A 10,819-nucleotide genomic window follows, 5' to 3' on the forward strand; every position below is an offset into this window, starting at 1 on the left:
TGGATTTACAAATCCACGCAAAGCCCGATATGTGTGACTTTGTTAAAAAAAAAGAAGTTAGGTAGCGCATAGCGCTGCCTTACTTTACCTTGCATCACGTAGGCGTTGCAGGGTGGGGCATGGGTGTTCATCCACCCATGTATTTTGCAGCAAACACATGTCTACAAAGACTTGAAAACATGAGTTTGCACCAAAATGGTGCGCCCAACTAAGGCTTGTGTAACAAGAAGAAATGTCTTTATTTCCCCTCATTACTTCCTCCTTGCTTGTGTGCTGCATTCTGTAGCACACATACAAACAAGAATACGCTTCAGAGGATAGTTTTTGTGCAGGAAAGTACCCCTTCCTGTGCATAAACTCATCCGACCTTAACTCAGGCACCCTGAGTCAAGGCCAGGGCCACTGGAATTATGCGATTATGCAGCCGCTGTGTTTGTAGCATCATTATGGATCTGCCACATTTGCCACATATTCCATCATCTGCTGCATAATTTGCAGATTTGAAAAAAATTAAATGGTTCCTACGTCAAACGGTTTAAAAATGACTTAAAACGAAGAGACACGTGTGAAAGACCCTTAGCAAAATTTGGATGGTCACCTTTCTGTTGCCTATTGCTATATTTCCTGTTAAACTGATACTGATGAGGTGCAATCTTTGCCCAGGTAGTGTTATCAAGTATAACAAGTATTGGTAAATGCAATAGGATTCCCCTACGTGATTAGTGATGATTTTTTGTTGTTGTAAGTTTTAGCTTGGTGAGCTGGTGTAAAATTGATATGGTAAAGTAATATTAGAACAGCAGTACCTGAATGCCAGAAGGTATGGGTGTGACATGCAAAAGGTGTGCCGGCTCACCAATAGATGTAACGAAAATAATAATACCTTACTCTCTGTGGGGCACTGTAGGAGAATAAGGGACAACATTCTAATGGGCTGAGCCAGGGAGAACACAATGGTGCAAAAATAAAATGCACAGGCAAGCGACTTACTAAGAGTAAAGTATGTATTACTGCCGTGAGCAGGTGGGTTTAGACACTGCTGCAGGCCCCTGATGTCAGGATGAGAGGCAGAAAGGAGTAATATGTGGAGCCCAAAGGAAGGCACGCTGGTGCCGCACTAACTGGGCGGGATTAGGGCCCCAGGTTTGTGTGCAGCTGCAGACAGGGCGTTATAGACTAGTGGGTTGGTCTGTGGCATTCCACTGACTACTTAAGCCACCAGCAGACCAGCCTTTGCCCTAATCAGGGATGGGCGCGGGGAGATTAGGTGCAGGGCACGCTGGGGGGGGGGGGGGGCACAATGGTCTTACATAACAAAAAGGTAACCATAGTCATTTCAAGAATTAAAAGCTCCAGTGATTTTAGACAGAGGGAAAATAAATGTTTACGTTTTATTGGTCAGAGAGAAAAGAGATTGTCAGGAGGTACCTTCTATTGAAGGTAAATAGAACAACAAGTTTGGACAACTAAAAAGCTGGGTTCATGAACTGAATTGTCCTGACCTGCACGTTTTACCTAGGGGGTAACAGATTGGCGAAGGGAGTCCCAACTGATCAAACAAGGGACACCTGATGAGTTTTTAAATGGGAGTATTTTACTCCTTATTTTGGAAAGCTGGCAATAAAATAATTTCTTAGGAAGTAAGAAAGGCAATTCATGATTAAATCTATTTTATATTTTAAACAACTGATATATGTTTTACATGCATTAGAATCAAAGACGAATCTGTAGCTGTAGAAGAGTGGAGTACCCCCTCTACTATAAAAAACAACCACAGCAGGGTGTAGCCTGGAAAGTGAACTGGACGGCTGCATTGACCTAGGACTTCTGGCTCATCCTGTTTCTTAAGTCCAAAAATGGAGATTACTGGTTACCTGCTCTGTCTTGGGGCTTGTTGGTCTTCAGGCATTTTAAATAAATTGTTCGGGTCTTTAATGATCCCTTTTCACAAAAACTCTCAGAACTGAAAACCAAGCTACTGCAACCAAATGTCTTTTTGTGAAAGTTTTTTGACTATTCAGACTCACATAATAATATGCCTAATTAATATCACACCTATGGCCTGTGGGTGGTAGACATTTTGCTCCCCATTGTAGGAACCAACGTCACTCTCTGACTCAGGTAACCACCCAAGAGGCCCACTGACTCTAGGATGCGGCTGCACATAATTGTGTGCTATTGCAGGACACATGGGGAATGGAGGAAGAAAATTCTCATGTTGCCCAAGTACCAAGAGAATTTAAGCAGTTCCTTTAGGTTAATGGGAAATACCAGTTGCAACAAATTACCTTTTTTTGCTTGCCATTCTTTTTGACTTTTTAAAATGTTTTCCCCCTGGTATTATGACACTGTGTCCTGTAACTCTGCGTTTTAGTAACCCATTATGTGTGCCTTGTCCCGAACTGGATATTGTGAAATTGTTTACACCCTGGTGGCTTAACTTTCCAGTAAGGTATCAGCAGGTTGTTACAGGGAATGCACCAATGGCATGAAAGCTACATTCTAAAAGTAGGTTGCAGCATATATTTATACACGCCACATATATGATTAATGCGTATGGTTCAGTGAACTTCATAGTGACCTGGCTCGGGTGAAGTTGTAAAACTAGTGTAGAGACACACAGCAAGGAAATGCAATTTGCCATGCAGAAACCCCATGTTTAACCTACATTTGAACTTGGTTGTAATGTGATCCTCTGACTGCTGCTGGGGCGCGCAGTGCACCCAGTATTGTCGGCATCCTGCATATGTTGGGCAGTCTGTCTCACCTGAATACATCTGAGCAAGAACATCAAGAATAGCATATGCTCCCCATTACCTTATGTCACAATGAAGGCCCTTAATTTCACTACAGGTCAAATCGCTGCCAACACTTAGGGCAATTGAACTTTTTCTTGAATATTCCTGTGAATTGCAATGAGGAAATCTGGTATCTCCAGCCTGTAAATCGCTGTCAACACTTAGGGCAATTGAACTTTTTCTTGATTATTCCTGTGAGTTGCAATGAGGAAATCTGGTATCTCCAGCCTGAAAGTGCTGCGTGCAGAGGTTATTGCTTCTGGATAGATGGGTGAGTTTATCCAAATTGTTGGGTTAAAAGCGGTGAAGGATATGATAGGTGCATGCAAGGTGCCGCTGTGTTGATGATTGAAGTGTGCCTTGGCTTGCTTGGCACGTGCTGACTGCAGAAAGCGCTCTATCCCGACAGCAACTGTATGCAGTCACATCAAAGGAGGTGCACAGATGTTTTCCTTTACTGTGTGTAACTGAACAGGAGAGCATGCTGGAAGTATGAGGGCAACAAATCAACTTACCAGCAAGCAGCATCTTTTAATTTTCAAGGTGGGCATGCTCTCTGAACTGTGCTACGGAAGCTGACTGCTCTTGCAAGGGGACATGCAGATTGGCATGATGTGCCACATTGGAGCTTCATATTTTGTTTTGTGTTGCTATGGCAACCAGGAAAGTGCAAGATGCGTTGTAGATGGCCATTTTTGGTTTGGGTAAAACATTGTTCCCAGTGAAGATAAAAAGGGGGCATAAATGTAGCAGGGCAACCAATTTGAATCTCATTCCAGGGCATAACCTTCAAGTGCAGACTCTATAAAGCTGTGTTTTAATTAAAAGGGAGAAATAGAGGCGGAATGTCTGTCATCTAAAGTAGGACTGTACTGAATAACTAACAGAGCAAATCACATTATTCTGAGTTGGACGCAAAGTGAAACAAGCAGGGATGCTGACACACTTGCTCATAAGAAAGAAGTTCCATCAAAGCGGATGAACATGTGTACTTGGGGCAAGGGACACTGACAAGAGAAACACACATAGGACCAACAGGAAATAGTATGCAACAGCCAATAGAAATGGAGGTAAAGTAACCAATGAAAAGTAAGGGCAGAATGTAAGCCCTTTAAAACATTTTTTTATCAAATACAATAGATTTCACAAGCACAGCATAAGCACTGTGTTGGCAGTTTTAGTAATAACTTTATTCGGTTTCAATTCATAGAAAACCATAAAAGTACATACATAAAATATTGATACATTCATCAAGGAAAAAAGAACAGTACATATTTGCATTAAAATACCATTTGGTTAAAATATGCAGCAAAGAAATTAAAAACGAAAAAGAAAACCTCCAATCTTCAATTATAGGTTCTTTCTGTGTCGAATACAAAATGTTAAAAACCTGGCAATGTTTAAGGCTAAGGGTTCAGACTCAAGAAGTTGGAGAACCACTGTGTAGGCAAAACCTAAAAATGAAAAAAAAATGCAGAAATACAGTCAGAAAATAAGCAGCATTACAGCACATAATTTACCTTTTCTTGCCGTATAATTTAGTAAAACGTGCCACATAATTTGGCCCTCTCAAGCCGCATAATTCCAGTGGCCCTGGCACAAGGGTGCCTGCATTGACCCTAGACAGCCCAAAGTGTGCCAGCTAAGGAGAGAGTACAACTGGGCCATATCTTTCTCAATATGGCACATCGCTGCTCTTCCCCTTTCACATAGTGCAAGAACGTCGTTGCTGCACTGCATTGCGTGAAATCTTAGTAAATCTATGCCTTTATTTTGGTTATGGGGAAAGTATCAGACACATGAGTCAATTTAAGTGCAGATAAAATGATTTCAGAACAAGTGCACATCAGTTTGCATTTGCACTTCTACAGTGTAAGAAATTGGGTTATTAATTGAAAATGATGTGAGCCCAGTGCAAGTGGGGAGAGGATGCAGTCTGATGGCTAGATTGCTTTGGTGCTGGAAACCAAGGTTCGAGCTTCGGGGTGGCTTCCACATCCTGTATATCTGCGCAAATCACTTAATCTCACTGTGCCTGAATGTACCCTTGTGGAACGTAACCAGTGCTCATGTAAAGCGCTCCGATACCTTTGGGTCGAGTTCGCACTATATAAATCTGCATTAAAAAAGTGATAAATCTGCAATTTTTATTTTTACTCGGAACCAAGCATCCTGTTGAAGCACATGACTCTCTCATGGGAGCGAAGCGGAGCAATCCAAGGCCTATTCAGGGGAGGTGGTGTGGGATAGTAATCTCCATTGCTGGCACACAACAACACACAATGCATTTTTGTCCAGACATGCTTTTTGTTTCAAAATTAAATAATACATTTATTACACACACTCTACTAAATCCTATGCATTACATTTCAAATATATTCATCAGGTGGATGGAAATATCATTAGTGACACCAACAAATCATAATACACCCCTAACGGGTCCTAAACCCCATGATCATAATGCCCCCCACCTATACCGGATAGAACATCACAATATAAGGCAATGTAATTTAAAAAAGGCTGGAAGTTAACAAAGGCCTTTGCCCAGAATCTCCCCTAGTGGACTCTATCCATCTATCCACCCAGACAATTTGTACATCTTTTTTTCAGATCTGTATGGTTGCACCCATGATGTAAGGTTGGAAGACACAATCCCTCCAAATTCTACCTCACCCCCCTTCTTCGCTGACCATATGGTTGACTGAGACAATGAGGGCATTCAAATGTATAGCTCCTGGAAAATCAGCCGGGGCAGATGGGTTCCCAAGAGACCTCTTCTTGTCCAATATTCAGACATGGGCTACATACATAAACATATTAATCGCCCTGATTTTAGCAGGTATGGAAATCCTCCAGACTTGGAAAGCGGCTGAAATTGTATCCATCTATAAAAAGAGTCAAAGATATTTCTCTGCCAACTATAGACCCATTAATCTTGTTGACGTCATGCAAAAAGTATTTTGTAGGCAGATCCTCTTCCAACAAGAGCAATGGATAGACAAACATGGAGCCCTGGCCTACCTCCAAGCGGGATTTCGAAGCAAGAAGAGCACTATAGATCAGGTCTTCAGGTTCATGACCATCTACTGGAAGACTGTGCTAGTCGAGAAATCTCATCTATATTTGGTCTTTGTAGACCTGAAGCCAGCATGTTACCTGGTCCCCCACTCCAAATTATGGGATGTTTTGAAGGAAATCGAGGTTCCCCAGGTCTTCTAGATATCATTAGGTGTCTACATAATAACACATACATATACACAAAAGACAGCCGCAACGTATCTGAGAGGGGCACAAATGGTGCGGGAGCGTTTCATCTGAACAGTTGTGTTCTTTGGGACCCCACCCTCCATATGCCAGGTCAAGTGGTATGGTTCAATAAACTTGTTATGTCACCATGTTGGCGGAACTCCCTCCACATTGCCTTACATTGATGGGCAAGAGTGACTAATACCCTTTTAACACCTAATTAAGGTAAGGGGGGTATCACAGGAGACTGGGACAGTAAGACGTCCTGAAGAAGACCGAGGTGACCTATTATTCGAGGGCATTCATAGGTCGAAACATGTTGACTGTAGCAGTAAAGGAGGGGCGCTAAGGGGTTCTAACACCCTATCTTAGCACTACCATCCATTTATTTTTAATCCTGACCTTGGAACCTATCAATAAAGTTATACTTGTTATCCAGGAGACGGTTTTAATTCCACTATTCCCTACTACAATTTTTTGTTCTATCACTGTACCCAGTTTTGATTTGTTGTGTTTGTTTGTGAACACTGTTGTCACCTTCAGTCCTGTGTTGCACGTTGTTTCTTGTATTATTTGTTCCCCCTCCCTATGCTCCGCCCGTAGCGTGGCTACGCCCGGGCGTCGTAGCAGACCCGATGATGAAGCATGTCACACACATTGTGTGTGAGTGAGGGCAGTTTTTCATCATACACAAGTGTGCCACTGCTTGTACACTTTTGATTTGTTTTCCTGTCTTCTCCACCCCTCTTTTGTGTATATTACATTGACTTAGGGGGTTCGGGGTGGTGGAGTTTCGTGTAGACCCTCTCCCCTTCTGTGTGTGAGAATAATAACACATACAGCCAGGTGCACTGGGGCCCTAGGGGGGAATCCATGGATTGGATAGGTATTCTCAAAGGACTCAGGCAGGGGTGCGTACTTGCCCCCACCTTGTTTTCATTATATTTCAACTGGGTGGTTTCCCATTTAGAAGACTGTGTGAGTGAGCACCAAGGTTGATGGGCAGAAAGATAACCCTGCTCCAGTTCGCCCACAACACCCTTTTAATTTCCAAATCTCCAAAAGGCCTTCAAAAATTGTTTAACCGATTTTGGGGAGTTTTGCACAGAAACAGGGCTTGTGATTAATCATACCAAACCAAATTTATGAGTATTATTAGCCCACACAAGTCCTTTACTGGATCGATTCTCGGGATGGTTCACCAGTAGATAATGTCACGGAATTCACTTACCTGGGTATCATGCTCACTAAGAACATGTCATGACTTTCCCAGGTGAAGGATAGTGCTCTTAAGGTCCCCCACCAGGCCGCAGCAATTCTCAGACATTATAAATCCTCGAAGCTTAAGGTGTTTCACTTGCTTTAAAGGTTGATAGGTCCAAGGCCAAGTCTAGCGCACCCTAGGTTGCTGAGATCTGGAGCTGCACAAAGATCTTAGATCTTACTATAGCTGAAAATAACTTCCCGAGATCCCTAGTAAATCTCACTAAAAGCACCTCATACTACCTTTGTTAAATGATATCCGGGTCGATCCGATAGCTTCAAAGGCACATCTTTGTCTTTTACTATTTTGGCACAGACTCAAATATACTCAAGTCCCCTCTGACTATTATAAAGCTCTAAAATAGGTTGAGACATGTGACAAATCGCGTAGAATGAAATGATTATGCTACGCGAAAGACATGTTAGCAGAATTGAACCTCAGCGATTATTGGCCTGAAGATTCGCCAATTCTCTCTTGGCCTGCTGTCCAGCACTGTGACAATCTGCTGCCTCTCTGTGTGGGTCTCAAATGTAGATCTGCATGGTGCCTCGGCTTTTGAAAGTAGCTCGTGTTGGAGCAGCGGCATGACTATAGCCCCGCTTTGCCCCCTTCTAGCATGTGGCCGCATCCCCCATTGGGGCGGGTTCAAAACATCACCTGGCCACCTATAGGATAGGTGTTTTCGCGCCACCTTTGGTGTGCAACCTTGACATGGAGAAGGGAGCCCCCTTTGCTGCTGGGCACGCTGTGGCAACCCAAACCAGTTTTTTTGGGTCCCCGGCGGGCGTCATGGTGCCAGCCCATGAGGCCCCTTCGAGGGTGGCCTCTGCTAAGTCGGGGACCCTGGTCTGAGCAATTTCTATGATTTGAACCTCAAAAAATACACAAAACTACAAAAGCAAGTATACATCAAACAAATGCACAATTTATGCTTTTTCTTAAATTCTCAAACAAACTATTCACAAATCAAAATGTTAATTTCATTTGCAAGGTTTGAGGTTTTCCAAAGTTTGCTTTATTTCTAAAGGACAAAGTGATATGCTAGACTCTAGCATGTCACTTTGTCTTTTTTGATTCTAATGCATCATCTCTTTTTGTCAGTGCTTTAAATGAGGCCGCCAATCATCCGTACTATTGTTTGCTGTTCTTGCGCTTCTCCCACAAATCACGCTAAGGACACCAACTTAATAATTTCCCTCAAATTTCAACTTCCTACTTCCTTCACATTTCAGAGCATTAAAATGTTTTCGTTTTTACATTTTGCTTTTTCATATGCATAAAGTTTATTACTCTGCTAATATTATTCATTTGCTAAACTGTCAGTGCCCCCCTCCGCCCCCCTGTGAAGGAGGCGCGCACTGCACCACTGGATAAGAACTGTTGGTCTAGATGGTCAACTGTGCCAAAGGCAGCTGATAGATCAGGATGGACAAGTGGGTAAGAGTAACCCCCATCCAAACTGTGGTTAACATCATCCGCTGTCTTACGCGTTTCTGTTTCTACGATTTAACCAGAGCAGAAGTCTGTCGGGTAGTCTGCAACAAGGAGATGTTCGTCGATATAAGGGATCGGTTAATTTAAAACACGCTTCTCATTCACTTTCTCCAGTCAAGGTAGACTTGACAATGGCCTGAAATTAGATAGAGAATTAGAATGCAGGTTTGCTTTTTTCGTAACCAGTGTAATCTGGCCAATTTTGGTGGATCTGGGAAGACTCCTTGGTCAAGCATATCATTAATTAATGAACACCGGATTGGCTAAAAGTTGGAACTTTGAATTTATGATAATATCCAGGAGAGTGTTGTGGAAGTAGCTTGCAATTTAATACTTTGTAGAGTAATTCGACAGAAATAGTTGAAAAAAATAAGTGTACCACATGCTGTTTGTCTTTGGTCGGCCATGCTATCTATATTCTTTTAATGTAAATGTTATTTTATTGTAAAGCGCTTTGATACCCCCGTGGGTCATGTATGCGCTATATAAAACTTTATACATAAATAAATACGAAGGAGATCAGGATAAGATGGCTGCTGTCTCTGATGGAGTTGATTTTGTTGGTAAAATAAGACAGATATGCCTTGCATCTGTATACTGAAAGTGAGTTTAGGACTGCACAAGAAAGAGTAAAGTTTGTATTTTATAACTTTAAGTATGGTTTGCATAATTACGACAGGTTGTAATTTATTTATGCAAACAGCTTTAGCAGAGGATGTCTTGCTTATACTCAGTGCTTAAAGGCTGGTGAGAGGCAAAGGTGAACTGGAGTTCAGCCAGCTTTTCTCTCTTTGACAAATTAGTCTTTGTTTTTACTGCAAGGGGACATTGAACCTAGGCTGGCAACTGAGGGTGTAGTTTATTCCGGTGTCAGGGTGCAGTGGTGTAAACACACGTATCAATGATGTCATCACGTTTCTTTAACGTGCCCCTGACATTTGCAAAACGATCAAGAGGAGGAAGAAACAGCCCTGCAGAAGAGTACAGTTAATTTTATATTTACTGTGTTCATGTCTCAGTTGACACACCTATTTGTGATTCTTCTAAAGCCTGAGAGCCCATTTTATCAAAAAATGTAATAAGCTTGCACTTTTAATGCTGCTCTTCATGGGGCTTCTAGGAATAGGTCAGAGGTGCTGATGTGAGTAGAGCAGCAGGTGCAGAATCAGGGGCGCCCAGGAGTTTTGGGGCCCACTTCACCCAATTAATGGTTGATTGATTGATAATACTTTATTTCAGGGGCATGAGGCAGCCATAAAAGCACAATGCAAATCAATAAAACATTATCACGCCCTCGTCTACTCACAGAATTTATAAACAGCAAATAAAAAATGCATGATAAAAATAGACGATAACAAACATTAAACAAATAAAACTCCTTAGTCAAATGACCAGGGTTAAATGCCCACACAATTAATGGTTATTTTTTAAACTGTGAAGCCAGGTGATGAGGCCCAACACTCTTGCTTGAAGTAGGGTCACTGGTGGTATTGCTACAGCACTGAAATGGGTGCTGATTTACTACTCTTTGCAATTTTCAGACAGGACCTCGGTAATCCTGAAAGCTGCACCAGTCACACGTTTTCCTGAATAACTATTTCGAATGCCATGAGGCAATGTTTCAATATTGCAGTTTCCCCAGTGCAAATTTGTACAGAAAGTACAATTCCGCATTGGGTTAAAGCCTCCCCACTGTGCAATTGTTGTACCTTTTTTGTTTTTTTCGTCCATGGGAAAAGACCCAACCCCCACACCCGCACAAAGTTTATGGTGTTACACAGCGCATTCTATCCTTGAAGGGAAAATACTCCAGCCCTTTGTTGGACCAAATCTCTGGAGCTTTCCAGGACTAAAAGAGGGTAAGGTAAGAGACAGTGCAGGAATTCCCACAAATGTGTAAGTTTGTGGGGGGATTCAGAAACTCGTTAACTCATATTTTGACCCACCCTCTCCACACCCATTGTGTGATGTTTACAACTGCATAATTGGATGCAGTGGTGGCATCATGTACTATTAA

Source organism: Lissotriton vulgaris, chromosome 7 (assembly GCF_964263255.1).
Source record: "Lissotriton vulgaris chromosome 7, aLisVul1.2, whole genome shotgun sequence".
Lineage (NCBI taxonomy): Eukaryota > Metazoa > Chordata > Amphibia > Caudata > Salamandridae > Lissotriton > Lissotriton vulgaris.